The sequence below is a fragment of the Ochotona princeps genome, chromosome 18 (genome assembly GCF_030435755.1).
Source record: "Ochotona princeps isolate mOchPri1 chromosome 18, mOchPri1.hap1, whole genome shotgun sequence".
Taxonomy (NCBI): Eukaryota; Metazoa; Chordata; class Mammalia; order Lagomorpha; family Ochotonidae; genus Ochotona; species Ochotona princeps.
Genome location: NC_080849.1, coordinates 21,981,086 through 22,001,841, shown reverse-complemented (window position 1 = coordinate 22,001,841; position 20,756 = coordinate 21,981,086). Strand labels below are relative to the sequence as shown.

General features: G+C 49.0%; 1 protein-coding gene across 3 annotated transcripts in view; it reads left to right on the top strand.

Annotated features, from left to right (window-relative positions):
• Positions 1 to 3,470: 3,470 nt before the first annotated feature.
• The window catches only part of ARK2N (arkadia (RNF111) N-terminal like PKA signaling regulator 2N), a 68,686-nt gene continuing 51,400 nt past the window's right edge, over positions 3,471 to 20,756 (top strand). Inside the window, exon 1 of one of the 3 annotated variants that reach the window (XM_058677153.1) lies at positions 3,471 to 3,536. The gene's annotated coding sequence lies outside the window, so the exon portion shown is untranslated. Of the gene's footprint in view, positions 3,537 to 3,609; positions 4,163 to 20,756 lie in introns of those variants that run through there. The other 2 variants (XM_058677152.1, XM_004579524.2) reach the window with 2 other exon arrangements.

The window sequence follows — 20,756 nt, the reverse complement described above, 5'->3', positions numbered from 1 at the left end:
CCAGATTTACAGAGAGAAAGAGAGACAGAAAGATCTTCCATCTGCTGGTTCACTCTCCAAGTGGTCACAGCAACTGGAGCTGAGCTGATCTGAAGCCAAGAGCCAGGAACCTCCTCCGGGTCTCTCACATGGGTGCAGGGTCCCAAGGCTTTGGGCCATCCTAGACTGCTTTTTCTAGGCCACAAGCAGGGAGCTGGAAGGGAAGTACAGCAGCCAAGACATGAACTGGCATACATATGGGATCCCCGTGCAAGTAAGATGAGGAACTTGATTAGCACTGGAGCATCCTGGGCAGGAATCAAGGTCCTGGGCTCCAATTCTGATGTAGTTTTTGGCCAATGCACATCCTGGGGGACAACTCACCTATCTAGGTGCTGGATACCCAGGGCAGAGATGTGTAGTCGTTTCTGCCCTTTGGGTTATGGCCGGGCCTAGTGCTGCCTGAAGTGGTCTTTTGGGACATGAACCAGAAGCAGCAAGATTTCTGTCTTGCTTTTTCTTTGAAGAACTTATTATTTATTATTTTAAACCTTTTTATGTGTTTATTTGAGTCAGTGTTATAGAGAGGGGGAGAGGCAGCGATCTTCCATCCTGCATCCATATGGGATGGTGGTGTGGAAAGACAGTGGCTTTACCCTCTGTGCTGTAACATCAACCCCTGCTTTTTTGAGCAAGATGACAATTAAAAAATATATATTGTGAAGGACATAAGCAGGTACTGTGATGGGTGCTGGTTCATACTGTGTTGGGGAGGTTAAAGGAGCCTCTTCCCCACACAGAAAGTGCCACAGGCCAGGCACTATGTCATAAAGGGAGTTCCTTTCATTGAAAAGCGTGATAAGCATACTCGTGGACAGACACCCTGTGTCCAGGGCATACAGAGGTGCAGCGTGCTAGACTGCCGCTGGCGATCCCTGCCCACTTTCATGGAGTGGCTACTTTGCCTCTGATGGGTTGCCCGCCAACGCACCTGGCAGTCCGTGGGTGACGGTTCCGGAAGCTGGGGCTCTGTCTCTCAAGCGTAAGACCTCAGTGGAGTTCCTGGCTGCTGGTTTCAGCCTGGCCCTCATTGTTGCAGACATCTGAAGAGTGAACCAGAGGATGGAAACCTCTCCCTCAGTCATTGCCTATTAGAGGGCTTGGGTTCAAGGCTTAACTCTCCTTCCAGATCCAACTCTGCTGAAGGGCACCTTTGGTTACAGCAGTGAGGGTACAAGCTGTTGAGTCCCTGCTACTCACATGGGAGACCTAGACTGGACTTCTTGCTCCTGACTTTGACCTGGCCCACTCATGGTTTATAGTAGGCATTTGGGTGGGGGAAGCAGCAGACAGGAGATCTCTGTCTTTCAAGTAATTAAAAACAAATAGAGCCCAGTGCATTCCCTGTGTGCTTGCCCCTCTCTAACTCTGACGCTCCCTCTGGAAGCAGTGGCTGGTGGGAAGCCACACAGCTGCTGGAGCATGGAGGCGTGGCATTTCCGCCCATCCCTCAGGTGCTGTGTGAGCTGCTCGTGCTGGCGAGGGGCAGTCCACGGCCCAGAGATGAGGGTCCTTCCCCCTTCCCCTGCTTTCCTTACTTCCCTCATCCTGACTGGTGGTTCTTGCCTGCAACTGGGAGAGGTAACCTGCTTGGTCGGGAGGGAGAGAACAGACTATACAGCCGGGGCCAGGCCAGCTACACGCTCATCTGCTCAGGCTGCCTCATACAGCCCCACTGCAGGAGAGGCTTCAGATGCCAAGCAGGGGTGCTGCAGTGATGTGGGCTGCTTCAGCCAGGGCCTGGGGCTTCGGGAGCTCCATCCTGATCTGACGGAGAGGCAACACACAGGTCGAGGAAGTGGTCTCTGAGCAGAGTGTGCCTGATGGCGGTGGGAGGCCAGGCTGGTGCAGGAGGGCTGAGTTGCTTTTACAGAGCAGCTAGCTTTTCGGGAACCTGCAGGGCTGAGGCTTGGAGGCAGAGGACACCCCAGGGGACAATCCTGAGGGTGCTGTGGGCCCAGCAAGCAGGGGTTCCCTGTGATCACTGAAAAAGGATGATAAAAGGGGCATTAGCAATCAGGATGCTGAGTGCCCTGCACTCCCAAGCCGTCTCTTCTCTCTAAGGGCTGACTTGCTGGGTTAAGAGGGAGGAGCCAAGATGCTATCTCCATAGTCAAGGTCCTGCTTGGGTATTTCTGGGATGACAGCATCCAGGAATCTTTCTAAAGGGAATTTCGCAGCTGTGCAGTGGCGTAGCAAGCTAATCCTCTGCCTGTGACGCCAACATCCCATATGGGTACCAGTTCAAATCCCAGCTGGTCCACTTCTGATCCAGCTCCCTGGTAATGCACTTGGGAAACTAGTAGAGGAAGATGGTTCAAGTACTTGGGTTCCTGTATCCACGAAGGAGATCCGAATGAGGCTCTTGGCTCCTGGCTTCAGTTTATAGTTCAGTAGCCATTTGGGAAATGAGTGCCAGTGGATGGAAGATCTATTTCTTTCTATGTGCTTACCTCTCTCTAACTCTGTAAATAATCTTTTTTTTCTTTCTTTCTTTCTTTCTTTTTTTTTTTTTTACTGTTTACCTGGTGTAAATTCCTGCTGTGTTTTTCTCCAGTCTTCAAGAGGCAGTTGGTGGTTGTGGTGCAGAATGCAAAGTTGGGCTGGCTGTGTAAGAAGAAATTTAGGATCCCAGGCTTGCTCCAGTGACTCGGTCTCACTTTCCACCTCTATAAATTAGGATTGTTAGGAGGCTGCAATAAAAAAATCCAGGTGGGCAGTTGGCACAGTAAGGGAGATGCTCTCTGGGGCAGCCCACTCCCATATCCCAGGGACCTGGCTCCTGCACTTCCCATCCGGTTGCCCGCTAAAGCACTCCCGGGCCTTGGGGCGGGGTAGGGGGGCAGCAGGCGCTGACGGGTCAAGTATTTGGGCGCAGGTGGGATGCTGAGAGGGAGTTACAGCTCCAGCATGTGGGGAGCTTTCGGGGTGTGAATCACTGGGGTCTCTATCAGGGTAAATACATTTCACATGTTTTGTTGTTGTTCTTTTATCTCCCCTCTCACAAGCATGCACTGCCTCGAGGCAGCGCGGGCCTTGGTCAGGTCTTGGGGTGTGCAGTTCGTCCTCAGCCTGGCCTCTCCACTCCCCCGTCTACCTTCTCTCCCCAGCTGTCCCGCTCCCCCACCCCACCCCCCCGACTCCGCCACAACCAGCAGGCTTCCCCACCTGGTGGGCCTCGGGAGCTCCCAGGGAAACCGGGGCGCCGCGGAGCCCCAGCGGTGACTCTGCAGAGGTGGAAAGTGGGGCGCCCCGAGCGCGCGCAGGCCCGGGGCGGGGCGCGGCCCCGTCACACCAGCAGGTGGAGCTCCAGCTGCGAGGCGCGCGCTTCTCGGTGCAGAAACTTGCACAGGATGTTGGTGCCACTGCACGGGAAGAGCACAGCCGCGGAACCCGGCGCCTAGCTGCGGGCGTTCCCGAGAAAGTCAGGAGCTCTCGGCTGCACTGATTGCTCTTCAGCCGTCCTGGGCTTCCTGCGAAAAAGCATCGGCGGAGGGGTGAGTGCTGAGCAGCACGGGGTCAAGGGAACGCCGCCTTTCTCTTGCGTCATTGTCCGGTGCTTGCACTGACCGGTTTCCCATCGACAGGGGAGGCATTTTCTGGAAGGGAGTTGCCGGAACCGAAGGAGGGAGCGCGGGAAAGCAGCCCGGGAAGCCGGTGCCAGCGCGTACGGCCGCCCTGCAGCGGGAGGAGCGCGCGGCCGCTGCCGCCAGAGGGCGCTGTCCGGCTCCCCGCGACCCCGGCCTCCGCCTCCCTCCCCGGGGACCGTCGCCGCAGCGGCCGCTCTAGCCGGCCGGCGCGGGCTCTGTGGTTCCGGGCGGAAGTGAGGAGCGCGGCGGAACGGCCTCTGGTGACATTTTCTTGGGGCGGCGCGGACGACTGAAGGGACTTGGCGGCTGCGGAGGCGGTGGGCTTCCCTGTGTCCGCGGCGGGGCCCTCTGGCTGCGACCCCCCTCTGCTCGCTGCCGGGGGCTCGTGCCGCCGAGGAGGAGCAGGCGGCGGTGGGCCGTCTCGTCCCGAGTGACCGCGGCCGGAGCTGGGGTGGGAGAGGGAGAGGCTCCCGGCCGGAGGGTCGTCGCCGTGTGCCCCGACGGGGAGGAGGAGGCGGCGGCCCGGAGCGCAGGTGAGGCGGGCAGGGCGCTGGGCCGTGCGGCCTGGCCGTGCGGGGCCCCTGGGGCAGCTCCGACGGCCCGGGCTCGGCAGCCCCCCAGCGCGCGGCCCTGGCGGTGTCCCCCACGGCCGGAGCTTGGGGGCCGCGGGGAGGATCCCCGGGGGTCGGCGGGGTGGTCGCTGCCAGCTGTGCGGCCGCGGGGAGCAGAGGCCTGGCTTTCTGGGGGGCTGGGGGCGAGCTGGCCGATGTCCGGGCCGGCGGGGCTGTCACCCGCGCGCCCCCCGAGGCTGCCCGCCTCCCCCGGTCGGCTCTTAGCCCCCCGCACGGCACGGTTCGCGGTGTGTTGTGCTGTTTCTGCTGCAGCCTCCGCTGGAACCGCGCGTCGTTTCTCACTTTTGAACGGTCCAGTCCCCTGTCCTAAAATAGATGCGCCCAGGTTGAAGGCAAGTCCTAGATCTCTCGCCGCTTTGAGCAGTTTGTGCTTAGATGTGCCTTTTTCTTTTTCCCTTCCCCTGTTTCTTCCTGGCCGAGCTTTTGCCTTCTGGCTCCTTGCCGCCAGCAGGAGAGGAGAAAACCCACTGATGCTGCTCAGATAGGTTGGGCCTCTTGATTAAGTTCTGCTTTAGGCGGTTACCCGGTGGTCTCACTGGGCACGGGTTGGCAGTTGGAATCACTTTTGATACTAGCATCGGAAATCTTCGATCCTCATCTTAAAATGTTAACTTGCTGCAGATGTAAATTTTGAAGTAGATGTATTGAATCTCAAAGGGAGGGAAGAGCTTCAAGAAGAAAGGCAGGGAGGAATGTTAAACTAAGGGACCAGATAAACTGGGTAAATCAGATTTCTTGGCGGTTTTTCTCTTTCTCTGTAACCTCTGTGAGAGAAAGGACTGGGTGGGAGCTCGCCGCAGTGTTTGCCTCAGGAGAAGCTTGCAGTGTGGTGGTTACAGCACTCATTCGGTTTACAGGAGCCTTTCCTGCACTGTGACAGTGACCATAATGCTTTGTAGCTTTCGTAATTAATGCAAGATCCCTGAATTAAAAATAAACTCGGCTTCAGGTTCTAAATGAGTGCAGCTCTGTTAGGACTGGAGGCGCAGTGTGTGTCCTTTGTAGGTATCTTACTGTTGCAGTGGTCATTGATACTTTGAATCTCTTTAGGACTGGTAACTTCCTGCGGGTGTGTGGCCGCTCATTCATTGTTTCCTGGGCAGGGCTGTTTTCAGATTCTGTTCTGATAGGCCAAGAGGCTTGATGGAGGCTACAGGCAGTCCGCGTGTTTCCTCTTTGTTAAGTTTGAGAGTGGTGTATATTCCATACCCAAACCTAAATGTTTAGTTACTTTGGTAAATCATCTTGGGCCCCCCTTGTTTTCCTGCACATGAGTGAAGCCGAACTGAGTGACAGTATGGGAGAAAGGATGTAACCAGTTACAGAGCTACCATTTGTGTGTGTGTGTGTGTGTTTAAGGCATGCTGATTCTGGTATTTTTCATTGTTTTAGGAAAGAGTTTGGGAACGATTGAAATTTTTTTGGATAGTTGTAATATGTAGGGAAAATTAGATAGTCATACTAACATGGGTAAAAAGTGTTAGGCTAGGAGAAGAGCTGTTGAGAAAGCATGGAAGACCAAATATTCATGTGAAACCTCTGGATTCTCCCCACACTAATTTATTGATTGCTTTATTTGGGCCAGCAGTTCTCTAGTTGCAGGTACTGAAGGAATGAGACTAAGAAGGTCATGTTGCTCAGGGAATTGAAGAATGTGAACCTGAGGTTTGAGAGGGCTGCCTCAAGGAGCAGTGCAGGCTGGGGAGCAGCCTTGCCAGCCTGCAGTGTCTGGCTCTGGGCTGGCTCAGGGGGGGCCCCGTGCCTGAGTCTGCAGGTTGCTGCCGGCAGGGCCGGGTTCTGAAGGTGCCCTAGTCTGAGTTCAAGGGAGAGAAGCAGTGTTTACTGCTGTATGCGGGCAGCCTGTCTCAGCAGGAGCAGGATTGATGGTTAGTCACACTCAGCCTGCAGAGCCCTGTGGGAGGAGAAAGGTGGAGAGTCCTGCTTCCTTTCTCCTTGTATTCCTAAACTGCTGGCTGAGGAAATTGCAGTAAATACCACCCAGAAGCAGTGGGACTTTGGGGTGCAAAGGCTGACAGTGTGTTGGGTGTGACTGCGATTTGCTTGTCCTGCCCAGGACCTGTGGTTGTGATGTGTAGTGCTTGTTTTGTGTCTGTTCCCTCTCACACCTTTATTCAGAATCAGGAGCCTTCTTCCTCTCTGCTCAGTCTCTTGTGAAGGTGACATAAATCTCTAAATTGTTAACAGGACTTTAATTTAAAAATTGAGCTTTATGAGCTTTCCGTGTTAGGTGAAGATTAATCAAAAGTGCAAGTGTATCAGTAGACCTTAGTTTTGCACGTGTGCAGGGTGAACCTGGCTAAATAGAAATCCGCTCACTGAGCGCTCTGCGCGGGATGGGTGCGGAGTGAGGAGCCAGCCTCTGCTGGAGGAACTCAGCCTGGGGGCAAAAGATGGTTTCTGAGTTTTTCACTTTATTTTTATTAATTAATTAATTAATTAATTAATTAATTTTAAAAAGATTTATTTCTTTTATTACAAAGTCAGATATACAGAGAGGTGGAGAGACAAGAGAGGAAGATCTTCCGTCCTATGATTCACTCCCCAAGTGACTGCAACGGCCGGTGCACGCCGATCCGAAGCCGGGAACCAGGAACCTCTTCCAGGTCTCCCACGCGGGTGCAGTGTCCCAAGGCATTGGGCCGTCCTCGACTGCCCTCCCAGGCCACAAGCAGGGAGCTGGATGGGAAGTGGAGCTGCTGGGATTAGAACCGGTGGCCATATGGGATCCTGGGGCGTTCAAGGCGAGGACTTTAGCCGCTAGGCCATGGCGCCGGGCCCTATTTATTTATTTTTTTAAATTTGTTTGTCTTGTTCATTTTTAGTTTTTTTTTTTTTTAAAGATTTATTTATTTTATTACAGTCAGATATACAGAGAGAAGGAGAGACAGAGAGGAAGATCTTCCATCCGATGTTTCACTCTGTTTCACTCCCCAAGTGAGCCGCAACGGCCAGTGCGCGCCGATCCAAAGCCGGGAACCAGGAACCTCTTTCAGGTCTCCCACGCGGGTGCAGGGTCCCAAAGCATTGGGTCGTCCTTGACTGCTTTCCCAGGCCACAAGCAGGGAGCTGGATGGGAAGTGGAGCTGCCGGGATTAGAACCGGCGCCCACATGGGACCCCGAGGCGTCCAAGGCAAGGACTTTAACCGCTAGGCCACGCCGCCGGGCCCAGTTTTTCACTTTAAAATGTGAAAGAGAGAAATTAGGCAGCAGAGGAGCAAAGTACTGCATCATCAGACAGCTGTGCTGTGAGCCTTTTGCTTTACGCTCGATCTTAGCCAGAAGGCCGAGGAGCCATGAGCCTTTCGCTTTAACAGTGATTTTTAGATCAAGTATTAGAAAATAGCTCAGATAGGCTACTGAGCTTAAATTACTGAAAAATTGAAGGTTTTTTTTGTTTTTTGTTTTTTGCAAATACTTTCCCTCCCTTGTCTGGAATTCAAGCTTGTGTATTAGTAAATTCTGAGTATTGTTCAAAGAGCAATGAAATGCAATCTGGTAAAGTTACAACAGCTATTCCTAAGAATATATGTAAACTAAGACTGTGCTCAAGTAATATCATAGTTGTTTTTCTTAGCATGACTAGCATTAGAGAAACAAGACACTGATAAAAGGGATTGGGCTTGATAGAACTTTATTTCTGTTTAAGCTGAGCTGTCTGATTTTAAAAAATGGCTTGTTTAGAGTTAGCCTTATGATTTGAGGGAGATGTTGCTGGGAATGGGGAAGTGGAGTAAAACTAAAGCCTTAAGAGAAACTAGCAGTTTTCCTTTCTGTAGTAAGAACAATAACTTCATTTGGTTATGTTTTAAGAAAAGTTTATTTTTTTATTTGGAAAGCACATTTTGTTAGGTTTTAAGAAGTGTCCTCTCTATTCAAGTTTTAACTTAATGTAGAAACATATCTAAAGTGTGTAGTTTATCAAAGGTTTCCCATCTCACCTTCCTGTCCTGCCCATTCCACTGGAGGGTTTGTGGTCAGCCTGGGGGTAGAGCGGTCACAATGTTTGTCTTGAGGACCGCAGGTCCATCTGTATGGGGATCTGTGTGGAGTCTATCTCCTAGGGAGATAGGAAATGACCAGAACCGAAATCTTGGTGGAAACTCCGCATCTGTGTTTCAAGTGATTCTTGATCTGCTGAGATGATGTGCCTGAGGGCTGGAGAGGATCTCTGCTTTGCAGCGATGCACTTCTTGCATTCAGTAACTTCCTTTGCCTTTTCACTTGAAGTTCATTTACTCACAACCCTGGAGTTGGGCCAGAGACATGGCAGAAGTGGTAGTATCTGCCATATGGAGTGATGTGAGCAGCTTTAATCACTCTTGTTCTATTTATAGAGGCTATATCAGAGGAGAAAAGGTTGGCTGGCAAGGGGCAAAGCTACTCTCTCCTCTTGCTTACAGTCTCAGCACATCATGGACAAATCTGTTCAGATGTATTCGTTCTAGCATTCCTTCTCTGTACTGTAACCCTTTAATACTCGAGTGTTTCAGTCAGCTTCACTCTTGAAGGGAAGTCAAACTATCACACCAGAAAATGGCAATGTTGCGAGATAGTGGTCAGATTTCTCCATTACCTTAGAATGTGTTTTACGTTTATTCTTGTCAAGAACCAAACAAGATCTAGGCATTATTTTGTAATCTCTGAACTCCCATGTCAGTTTGTTTGCTCCTGCAAACTGTTGGATGTAGGGAAGAGTTGTTTTAGGCTGAAATTACCAGTTACATTCCTGTGGTGGTGGAAAACTTGTTCCTCTGACTCCTTGGTTTCTTGGTTTTTCTTCTGTGTGTGGAGATATCTACCGGATGATTTTGTGAGTCGGGAGACAGTATTTGGGTCTGAAGAGCTGAGTCAGCAGTTGTTAGTGATCGTTCCCCAGCCTCATTAATTAACCACTCGCATTCCTTAGTCAGAATGCTTTTCATCAATCTGAGTTCGAGTCCTTTAAACGTACGCAGTGTTGCCGTCACTTCCGCATCCCTTTCCCTTGAGAGTTAATGAAATGAATGGATTGCTGTGTTTTTATTTCCGTCCTAATCTTTGGTTCTTGCAATGTTCATGCAACAGCTTCTCAGAAAAGAAACTAACCCCCATCTTGCCAATAATTTAAAGAAGTCCTGGTGCTGATGCCTGTGGCATAGTACGTTAAGCCTCACTCAGCATCCCATGTGGATGCCGACTAAGCCTCAGTTTGTGCTGCCAGTATCCCATATGGATGCCAGTTTGAGTCCCAGCTGCTCCACTTCCAATCCAACTGCCTGCTAATGTGCCTGAGAAGTCGGTGGAAGATGGCCCAAGCTGTTAGCCCCTGAACCATTGTAAAAGGCCAGTGGGAAGCTCCAGGCTGCTGGCTTTGGGCTGACCTGGCTCTGTGCTGCTGTTGAGGCTGTCGGGGGAGTCATTGAAGAAAGGTGTCTATGTCTGTCTGTCCTCTGTCCTCTCTCTGTAACTGCCTTTCAAATAAAAACAAGCACATCTTACATAAAAAGAAAGTTTAGAATATTACAAAAGAAAAATCCTTTGAAAACAAAATTTGTTTTGAGATGTTGGGGCTTAAGATAAGCTTTGAGACTGCTACTATCTGAAGTTTAGTAGTATTTCTATTAGAATAAAGATTTTTTCTAATAGAAAAAAGTTTCAGGATTCCTGAAGTGTCAGGATTCAGGCATATCACTGTTACAGATACAGTGAAATCTCCCTAGAGCTGAGCATATGCCACTGATATTGCTTTTACCTTAAATTGAGTTAAGAGTTAGTTTCATAGTTTGCATATTTGTTCAGTGCGCAGTCACTATGCTAGGCTGAATAGTAAGGTAGTGGCTTTACTAGGTTCTTACTAGTTAGGTCAGTTTGTTTCAGTTTTATATGGAAAGGTATTTAACTCTGGGAAATCATGCTGATTTCAGTGTAATGGAATGGAACATGACAAAAAGGATTAATACTTTGAAGCAAGCGAGTTTTTTCATGATTGGTCTTGGTGATTTAAAAAATAGATTCAGTTCATCAGTTCAATAAATATTGAGTGTTGTGTGTTAGGAACTGTAAGTGAATTGAAGTGATTAATATAGTCATTGTTTTCATGGGAGAGAGTAGTATAATGGGACTGAGGGAGGGACTGAATGTTTACACAAATAGCTAATTGCTTTTTTCATAATATGCTGTTTATTCTCTGCATCTTTTGGACTTAGAATTTTCTCAATTGCTGCTTTGTGTGTGTGTTTGCTTTAAAAATCGCCCTTGCACTGCAGTGTGCCAGCATCAGAAAAATTGGTTAATAATTGCTGGGCGTTAATTTTCCTGCGTGATTACTCGTATGATTGTCTTACGACTGAGTTTTCACAGTACTCCATTCTGATCACCAGCTGCTGTGCACTGTGAACTGACTTAAGTCTTTTGATGACAGTTGCCCAAGCCAGCAGGAAGTGGACTTTCAGTGCTGTTGGAAAGTCCTCTTCCCTTCCAATTTTATTTTTTTTTTATTTTTATTTTTTTAAAGATTTATTTTTATTACAAAGTCAGATATGCAGAGAGAGGAGGAGAGACAAGAGAGGAAGATCTTCCGTCCGATGATTCACTCCCCAAGTGAGCCGCAACGGGCCGATGCGCGCCGATCGGAAGCCGGGAACCTGGAACGTCTTCCGGGTCTCCCACGCGGGTGCAGGGTCCCAATGCATTGGGCCAGCCTCAACTGCTTTCCCAGGCCACAAGCAGGGAGCTGGATGGGAAGTGGAGCTGCCAGGATTAGAACCGGCGCCCATATGGGATCCCGGGGGGCGTTCAAGGCAAGGACTTTAGCCGCTAGGCCACGCTGCCAGGCCCGCCAATTTTATTTTTATGTGTTGCAATTTGTGTCTTCATTTCTATTCTGTATGTCTTCTGTTCTTTATGTTTAAAAAATAAATCCTAGTAAAAATTCAGAAAAACCTTAGCAGGTAAACATTAAGGTGTGGGGTTGGCAAAGAACTGAGAGAAGTTTTGTTTTTTGAAATTTTTGTTACTTAAAAATTTTTTTTTCGTTATTTTCTTAGGAAGGCAGAGAGAGATCTTTGACTTGCCAGTTTACTTCCCAAGTGCCCACACAGCTGAGGGAGGGTTAGGCCGCAGACAGGAACCAAGGACTCAGTCTGGACCGCCTGTGTGAGTAGCAAGGACTCAGGTGTTTGAGCCATCACCTGCTGCCCCACAAAGTGCTCATGAGAGGAAGCTGGAGTAGGAGACAGAACTAGGATTCAAAATCTGCCACTCTGATATGTGGCAGTTGCACGGTAACCGCAGCACCAAGCACCCACTCTATTTTCTTATTTTAAATATTAATGGTTTTCACTTAATTGGAAAGAGAGAGACAAAGATGTTCCATGAACTGGTTTACTTCCCACTTGCCTGCAGTGGCGGAGCTGGGCCAAACCCAAGCCAAGGGAGCAGGGTACTCATTGCACATCTCTTGCGTGGGTGGCAGGGACCCATATAATTTTTAGCCATTCCTGTGGCCTCTGGAGTGTGCTTCAGGAGGAAGCTGGGTCAGTCAGGCACTTGGATGTGGGATGCAGGCGTTCCAAGAACCATGTTAGCCACCTTGCCAAATGCCTGCACGGGAAGTGACTTTAAAGATCCATAATTGATTTTGTAAGGATTTTGTTTAACTCTTGATACTCCTTTTAAAAAAGTGAAGTTAGCAGTACATACAAATTATAATCTGTTTTATGTAACTGTCTTAAGGACAGAGGCTTCTGTTATCTTGGAAATTGCCTATATTTTTGTTAGTAGCCTTGTGACTTTTAGTTCCTACAAAATAATACGTGTTTTTAAGTTTTGTTAAAGATTTACTTATTTATTTGAAAGGCAGAGGTAGCAGAGAGAGAACTCGAGATCTTCAGTGCAGTGGTTCATTCACCAAATGGTTGAAAGTGCTGGGGCTGGAATAGACTAGAGCCAGCAACCAAAAGCTCCTTTTGGTAAGCTAGTCGTGGGTGGCAGGTGTCCAGGCACTTGGGTCGTCATTTGCTATTTTTCCTAGGCGTTAGCAGGGAGCTGGATGGTGAATGGAGTCGGCAGGACACTGGAACTCTGTTGTGGGGTGCTGGTGTTACAGGTGCAGCTTAGCTCACTTTGTCATCACATTAGCCGCACAAGGTAATTTTAAGGCACTTTAAAGAGAATCATGGAGTGTTAGTGAGAATAAATGTTTCATATAAGCTTGGGGAATTTTTTTTGATATAATCTGCAGATTTGCCTCTTCCCACAGTTGTGACTCCTAACCCGCAAGTTGATAGCAGAAGTAACGCCTGAGTCCTGAGGTCTGTGCTTGTGTAGGTGAGATGAGTTCCTTTAGGAAGCTGACCAGAGACTCCTTACCTTTGTCCTAGTGTGGAGGTGCAGTCTGGGAATCGGGGACCAAGTCAAGTGGGGTGCCCTCACCTTGGATTTCCTGCCTTTTCAGGTGAGGCTGGAATTACAGAAAGAAGCCATCAGTCTCAAAGAGCTAGTGGTATGCTTTCTTGGCAGTGGGATTGCAGAGTACAAAAACCCCAATAGTCTGGCCATCTGGGGAATGAATCAGCGCATAAATCTCTAATATCCCGCTGTCCTTTTCCCCCAGCTGCCTTTCAAGGAAGTAAATCTTTTTTCCCCTCAAAGATTCATTCATTTTTATTGGAAAGTCAGATTTACAGAGAGAAGGAGAGGCAGAAAGATCTTCCATCTGCTGGTTCATTCCCCAGCTGGCCACAGTGGCTGGAGCTGAGCCCATCCAAAGAAGCCCAGAGCCTCCTCTAGTTCTCCCACATGGGTGCAGGGTCCCAAGGCTTTGGAGCATTCTCTGCTGTTTTCCCAGGCCACAGGCAGGGAGCTGGAAGGGAAAGCGGAGCAGTCAAAAAATGAGCCAGTGTCCACGTGGGATCCTAGTACATATAAGGTGAGGATTTAGCAGTGAGCCATCACACTGGGTCCTAATTTATGTTTTGTAAAGATCCTGATGTTCATAACGTTCATGTTCGGTTCAAGGAGGCTGCTTGTGTCGTATGATCTAGTCTTAAGCTAAGATGCAGGTTGGAAATTCAGAAACTGCTAAATATATCTATCTAAATATATCTTGGTCATTGACCTACATATTCTTTTCTTAGCAGTGAGGATTGTGCATTTCAGGTTAGCTATGAGCAATTATTAATAAAAATAATTTAAATGTTCTGAAAACCTAAATATGATTGTTTAGAGATAATTGTTAGCATGGGTAGGCCCATTTATCCTGTAGTGTTTTAAAATTGCAGCTTTAAAAAGCTCTAAAGAGAGCTTACAGATTTGCAGTAAAACATCATTTAAAAATTATTGTTTAAAGTTTATTTATTTGAAAAGCAGAGTTACAGAGAGATTGATGGATTGATCGATCTTCCATATGCTGGTTTACTTCCCAGTTGTGTGCAGCAGCTGGAACTGAGCTGATGCGAAGCCAGAGACCCAAGGACTGGAGACATTGTGCTGCCTTCCTAGGCCATGGGCAAAGAGCTGTGTCCCCCAACATGAGCAGCAAATTTGCTAAAATTGTACCGCAGGTTTCTTTCAGGGTTTGCTGTTTGATGTACATCCTAGGTATTTGGACAGATCTGTGATGACGTAGTGGCATGTATGCACTATTACAATGTCATGCAATCATCTCACTGGCCTGAGATTCCTCTGTCTTCATTCCTCGCTCCCTCCAGCTGCTGGCAACCAATGCTCTTCATTTCTGTAGTCTTGCTTTCTCCTAAATTTCATATACTTTGAAATATATAAAGCATAGCTGTTCTAGGATTGGTTTCGTTCACTTACTCATGCACATGTTTATTTTTATTGGAAAGTCAGATATGCAGAGAGTAAAAGAGAGATCTTCCGTCTGCTGATTCACTCCCCAGGTAGCTGCAATGGCTGGAGCTGATCTATAGCCAGGAGCCTCTTCTGTGTCTCCCATGCGGGTGCAGGGTCCCAGGGCTGTGGGCTGTCCCCAGATGCTTTCCCAGGCCGTAAGCAGGGAGCTGGAAGTGGAAGCAGGGCTGCTGGGGCATGAACTAGTGCCCATACGGGACACTGGTGTGTGCAAGGCGAGGACTTTAGCCACTAAGCTACCACACTAGGCCCATGCACATTTAAAAACAAGGTTTATTTATTTGAAATTTAGGCTTGGAAAAGTAGGGAGGGGCCACCATGATAGTTCAACTGACTAATCCTCTACCTGTAAGTGCCAGCATCTCATGTACCTGTATTCATGTCTGGTTTGCTCCATTTCCCATGGAGCTCCATGCTTTTGGCCTGCGAAAGCAGCGGAGGATGGCCCAAAGCCTTGGGACCCTGCCACCTGCTTGGCATACCCAGTAGATAGAAGCTCCTGGCTTTTGGCTCCTGGCTTCAGATTGGCTATGCTCTGACCATTGTGACCCTCTTTGTGGAGTGAGCCAGTGGATGAATGGTCTTTCTGTTTCTTCTCTGTAAATCTGACTTTCTAATAAATACAAATAAATTGTAAAAAAAAAAAAAGTTGAAGGAGGAAGAGAGAGGGGGAATATCCATATTCCATTTGCTGTTTGCTCTACAAGTATCCATGATGGTCACTGCTAAGCTGGGCCAAAGCCAGGAGCTCCATCTGGGTCTCCCCAGGAGGGTGGCAAGGACTCAGCTCTGTGGCCATCCTCCACTGCTTTTCCCAGGCCATTAGCAGGGAGCTGTCTGGGAAATAGAGCTGCTGTGGGATGCTTGTGTGGCAGCTGTCACATTTACTTGCTCTGCCTCAGCACGGACTCTAGAAACACACATTTAAGTTTCCTTCATATCTTTTCATAGCTTGTCAGCTTATTATTTTTTTTAAGATGTATTTATTTTTATTGCAAAGTCAGATATACATAAAGGAGGAGAGACAGAGAGGAAGATCTTCTGTCCGTTCAAGTGACTGCAGTGGCTGGAGCTGTGCTGATGTAAAGCCAGGAGCCAGGAGCTTCTTTCCAGGTCTCCCACACGGGTGCAGAGTCCCAAAGCTTTGGGTCGTCCTCAACTGCTTTCCCAGGCCACAAACAGGGAGCAGGATGGGAAGTGGAGCTGCTGGGATTAGAACTGGCACCCATATGGGATCCCAGCGCGTTCAAGGCAAGAACTTTAGATGCTAGGCCGCGACGCCGGGCCCTTCTTTTTTTTTTTTTAAGATTCATTTTTTTTATTGTAAAGTCAGCTTTATGTATATAGAGGAGGAGAGACAGAGAGAAGTATTTTCTGTCTGATGATTCACTCCCGAAGTCACCGCAATGGCCAGTGCTGCACCTGTCCGAAGCCAGGAGCCAGGAACCTCCTCCATTGACTCCTGTGTGTGCCAGCCAGTGCAGGTTTCAGCTCAGTGCGTCACTCACATTAGCCTACACATACACACTGGTGGTTGCAGTCACCTGGGCAGTTCTGTCTGCAACCCCATCTTACACATAAGCCAAGGGATGTTGCTGCCCAGCCTAATCTTGCCCACTTGTACACTTGGCCCTCTTGTACACCTGTGGGATGTGCAGCCTAATCAAAATCAACCTCCAATAACTCCCACCAGGCCTGCCCCCAGCCCTGGTTCCTGTGCATGCTAGTATTTCAGCAGACTGGTCCAGTCTGTCACACATCCCATTTGGCCCCTTTACATATCAATGGTCATTGGATCCTAGCTCAGCCCAACTGACCCAACTATCCAACCCTTACTCATGCTGGGGGTGGCACTGCCTGTTCAGCCAGTCCTGCTCTCAGCCCTGGTTCTCATGCTTATTACCAAGGAAGGCTGTAGCCCGTCAGAGGGGTGCCCATAGTTCCTTAGTAGGCCCACTCCCAGCCCTGAATCTTGTACTTTCCAGGTGGTTCTGTGGTCTAGCCTAACATCACTTACCCCCAAGTCCCAACATCTGCTAGCCGATGCTGTGGAAAAGCCCAAGTAGCATACACTTAACTCTGGTTCACGCATGTCCCGGTGAATATGGTTGCTTAGTCCAGCCTGGTTCTCCCTCAAATCAGCTCACATACAGGCAGCAGGCTTTGTAGTCCTGCACAGCTTGATTTGCCCCCGTTCCCACCTTTCATGCTCACCAGTGGGAGCAGTGGCCCAGTAGGGGAATGTCCACAGCTACTCTGCTGTTCTACTGGTCCCTCTCCATCCGCCGACTCATATCCTGGGTCTCAAGTATGCTGGTTAGTGTTGTAACCCAGACTGGCGTGGCTTGCCTCACCTTGGCATTCACCAGCAAGTGCTGCAGCTTGGCTCGGTCTGGTCTACCCCCAGTTCCAGCTCATGCTGGTGGATGCTGCCACCTAACCTAACCCAACCCAACCCAGCCTAGCCAGCCCCCCAGTCCTGGCCTTAATATGGACTGGCTAATGTTGTGGCTCAACCTGTCCTGTCTTGCACCCTATTCTGGTTCTCACATCTGCTCATGGTTGCTGTATACTGGCCCAGCATGGCCTATCTCCAGGACTGACCCACATGTATGCTGGCAGGTACTGTCACCTGGTTTGGTTTGGCTGCTCCTAGTCTTGGTTTTTGTGCTCACTTGCAGGGACTGCATCCTGACAGAGGAGTTTGTTACTCTTTTCTGTCAGGTCACCTTCCAGTGGCATATCTCACGCATACCAATGGGTCCTTAGCCCAGCCTGATTTAGCCTATCCTGTCCTGGCAAGTACAGTCACCTTACCTGACCAGCCTACATCCATTCCTGTTCATACTCTTGGGTACTTCAGTCCGGACATGTCTGGTCCACCCCCCAAACTCCTGGTCTCGCATGGTTCAGCCAGTGTGGAGACCTAGCCTGGTCTGTCCTACACTTAATCTGGGTCTTGAGAGCACCAGTAGGTGTTGGAGCCTAGCTCAGTCTGGCACCTCCCAGACCCAGTCCATACTCATGCTGAGATATACTACAACCATGTCCAGCCCAGTTTGCTGCTCCTATTCAGGCTCTTATGCTCACCAGTGGGAACTGCAGCCCATCCAGGGAATCCCCTTAGCTTCCTGACCAGGCCCACTCCCAGCCACAGATTTGTGCATGCTGGTGGTTGCCTAGACCCAGCCTGGCATAACCCATCACCCAGCTTGGCCTTTGCCATCAGATGCTGCAGCCTAGCCTGGCCTGGCCCACTCCCCATTCCCAACTCTCACTAATAGATGCTGCAGCCCAGCCCTGCCAGCCTGCCCCCTTGCTTTTATGAAAATCAGTAGGGGTAGTAACCTAGCCAGGCCCAGCATGGCCTGTACCCCATTCTGCTTCCGCACATGACAGTGTGCTGATGATTGGCCTGGCCTTGTCCATTTTTACGCCGGCAACTCCCAAGCCAACCCACACAGCTGCTGACAAGTAAAGGAGCCCTGGTTAGCCTGAATCACGTGCTCACTAGCAGGAATGATGGCCCACCTGGGAAATTCCTCAGTTCCTCCACAAGTCCCACTCCCACATCCAGAACTCATGCATGCCAGTGGGTGCTAGGCCCTTACCCGGCACAGTTACTCCCCCAGTCTCGGCCTTTGTGTGTGCTGGTTGATGCTGCGGCCTGTCATACCTCACACCCAATTCTTGGGTATGCCTGCAGGTGCTACAACCTGGCCTATTTCTAGCCCCAGTACCCGTAGTGTTGGTGAGTTCCATCGTCATGCCTAGCTTAGCCTGTCACCACCCCCAGCCCTTGAGCAAACCAGCTGGTATGGCAGTCCCACAGGGCAGAGTCCATGATTCCTCAAAGAATCGGCTCCCAGACCCGGTTCTCATGTGAGCTAGTTAGTGTCACGGCCTAGCCTAACAGGTCCACACGCTGCACCAACACTTTCTGATGGGTACTGTGGTTGAGCCCTGCCAGGCAGGCCCCCCATCCATGGCTGTCATGTGGTTGATACCAACAGTCCCATCTTAGGTCTCTCACGTGGGTGGTTGTGTTGGTTTAGCCCCAAAAGGTCCTCTGGTTTCTCTCTAAACTGCTCAGTCTTAGCCCCGCGTTTACCTGCAAATGCAGTAGCCTGATTGGTAGAAGTCCCCCAGAAGTCACTCCTTACCTATCACGTTCTCCTTCAACAATCCTCCCTCCCACACATTGCCAGACCTGCTTCCCTGAATAATCCACATCCCCCACAAGGGCGTAGATCCCAAAGCCTGGTCCTCTGGTGGTGTGCCATGCCAGCTTGGGGCCCTGCCTGCCTACCCAGAGCCCCCACACTCGTGCACGGGTCCCTAGACTCTGTCTATTGCACCCCCCCCCCACAGATATTTATTTATTTATTTATTTATTTATTATTGTTTATAGAGTTTAGAGGATACGTGTTCCTGTGGGCCACTAGTTAGATTGGGAAGGTCAGGTATGGAGAAAGGTGGGTGGGATACATGCTTCAGTCAGTCTTTTTTTATTTTTAAATTGCAGAGTCAGATATACAGAGAGGAGGGGAGACAGAGAGGAAGATCCTCTGTCTGATGGTGCTGTGCTGATCCAAAGCCAGGAGCCAGGAAGCAGGCTGCCAGGATTAGAACCGTGACTAAATGGGATCCCGGCACGTTCAAGGCGAGGACTTTAGCCACTAGGCCACCGCACCGGGCCCAAGATCTTTAAAGCTAGCACAGTGATATAGTTAACTCAAATGTGGCAATAATCAGGCCCAGGATACTCCCCCTGAGCTATTAGCTGCTTTTCCCCAGCAGTGTAACACTTGCCTAGGCACAGCTCAACCTATGCAGTTGCCTACAGCTGGGGAAAAATTTAAGTTTTTGTATCTATTAAAATAATTTATTAATATGGTAAATTAGTGATTGAAAAGTTAACTCTATTTTGCATTTTTTTAAATTGGAAAGTCAGATATACAGAGAGAAGGAGATACAAAGAGAAACATTTTCCATCTGCTGGTTCACTAAGTGGCTGCAACAACTGGAGATAAGCCAGTCTAAAGCCAGGAGCGAGGAGCTTCCTCTGGGTCTCCCATGAGGGTGCAGTTCCCAAGGCTCTGGGCAAGCCTCCACTGCTTTCCCAGTTCACAAACAGGGAGCTGGATGGGAAGTTGGGCAGCTGGGACCAAAAGCAGTGCTCAAAATGGTATTTCAGCACATGTAAAGTGAGGATTAGGCACTGAAGCTTGACACAAGACCCCTACCTTTTCTTACATATCAGATATGCTTCCGTTTTCAGTCTCCACAGAATTTTATCCCTTTATTGTTACCCTGCTGAGTCCAGGAGCTCAGCATAGTTTTGTCCAAGTGTGGTTCTTACTCTTTTGGTTGCGTTTATGACTATAGTTTCTTTTGTTCTGCAAATCTGTGAACTAAAGACTTACAGTTGGACAGTAGGCATTGGATACAATCTGTAGACCTTCCCGTCATCTGTGTTTTGAGTTAAAAAAATTTATGAGGGAAAGAATGATCTTTCATTTGCTGGTTCGTTGTCCAAATGTGTACAATAGCTGAGGCTGGGACAGTCTGAAGCCAAGAACTGTCCCTGGTTCTTCCAGAATATGTTGTTACCAGGCAGCTGGGACTTGAACCTAGGCACTTTATCATGGGATGTGGGTGTCCCAGGCAGAGACTTGACTGCTGTACCAAATGCCCACCCTGACAGAACTTTTGCTGATGATTTTAAATAAAGTGAGAGATTATTAATAAAATTGTATTAAATTGTGAAGTCCTATTCCAAATGTAGTGTTCTCTAAAGGAAGATTGGGATTGATTCTGCCACTTGGTATTTGAATCTAGGTTAGAAAAAACAGCAGGAAGAATCCTGTTTTGATCAGTTATTTTCAGATGACTCCTAAGGTGTTTTTTTTTTTAATAAAGATTGATTTTTATTGAAAAGTCAGATATACAGAGAAGAGACAGAGAGGAAGATCTTTTCTCCGATGATTCACTCCCCAAGTGACTGCAACGGCCGGTGCCAAGCCGATCCAGTCCGAAGCCAGGAGCCAGGAACTTCTCCAAGTTTCCCATGTGCAGGGTCCCAAGGCTTTGGGCTGGGCTCGACTGCTTTCCCTGCCACAAGCAGGGAGCTGGATGGGAAATGGGGCTGCCGGGATTAGAACTGGCACCCATATGGGATCCTGGTGCGTTCAAGGCGAGGACTTCAACCACTAGGAACTGTGCCGGGCCCAGTGTTTTTTTTAATGGTTAAATTTTTTCTAGTTCCTTTTTGAAAAATGTTATTTTATTTGAAAGATATAAAGATAGTTATTCCATCTACTGGTTTACTCCCTAAATGCTTGCAGTAGCCGGGGCTTTGGCCAGTCCAAAGCTAGGAGTCTGGAACTCAGTCCAGCTCTCCCTATAGGGGCGGCAGGACCTCAACTACTTAAGCCATCCCCTGATCCCTTCCAGGGTCGCATGGACAGGAAACCTGATTTGGGGGTGGAACCGGAAATCTAGGTACTCCAGTTTGGAACGTGGTTGTTACAATTGATGTTTAACTCATGTGCCAGATACCTGCTCCTCAAAGTAGCTTTTTTGTTTAGATATAAAGTTGTATTTAGTTCATATTGTTTT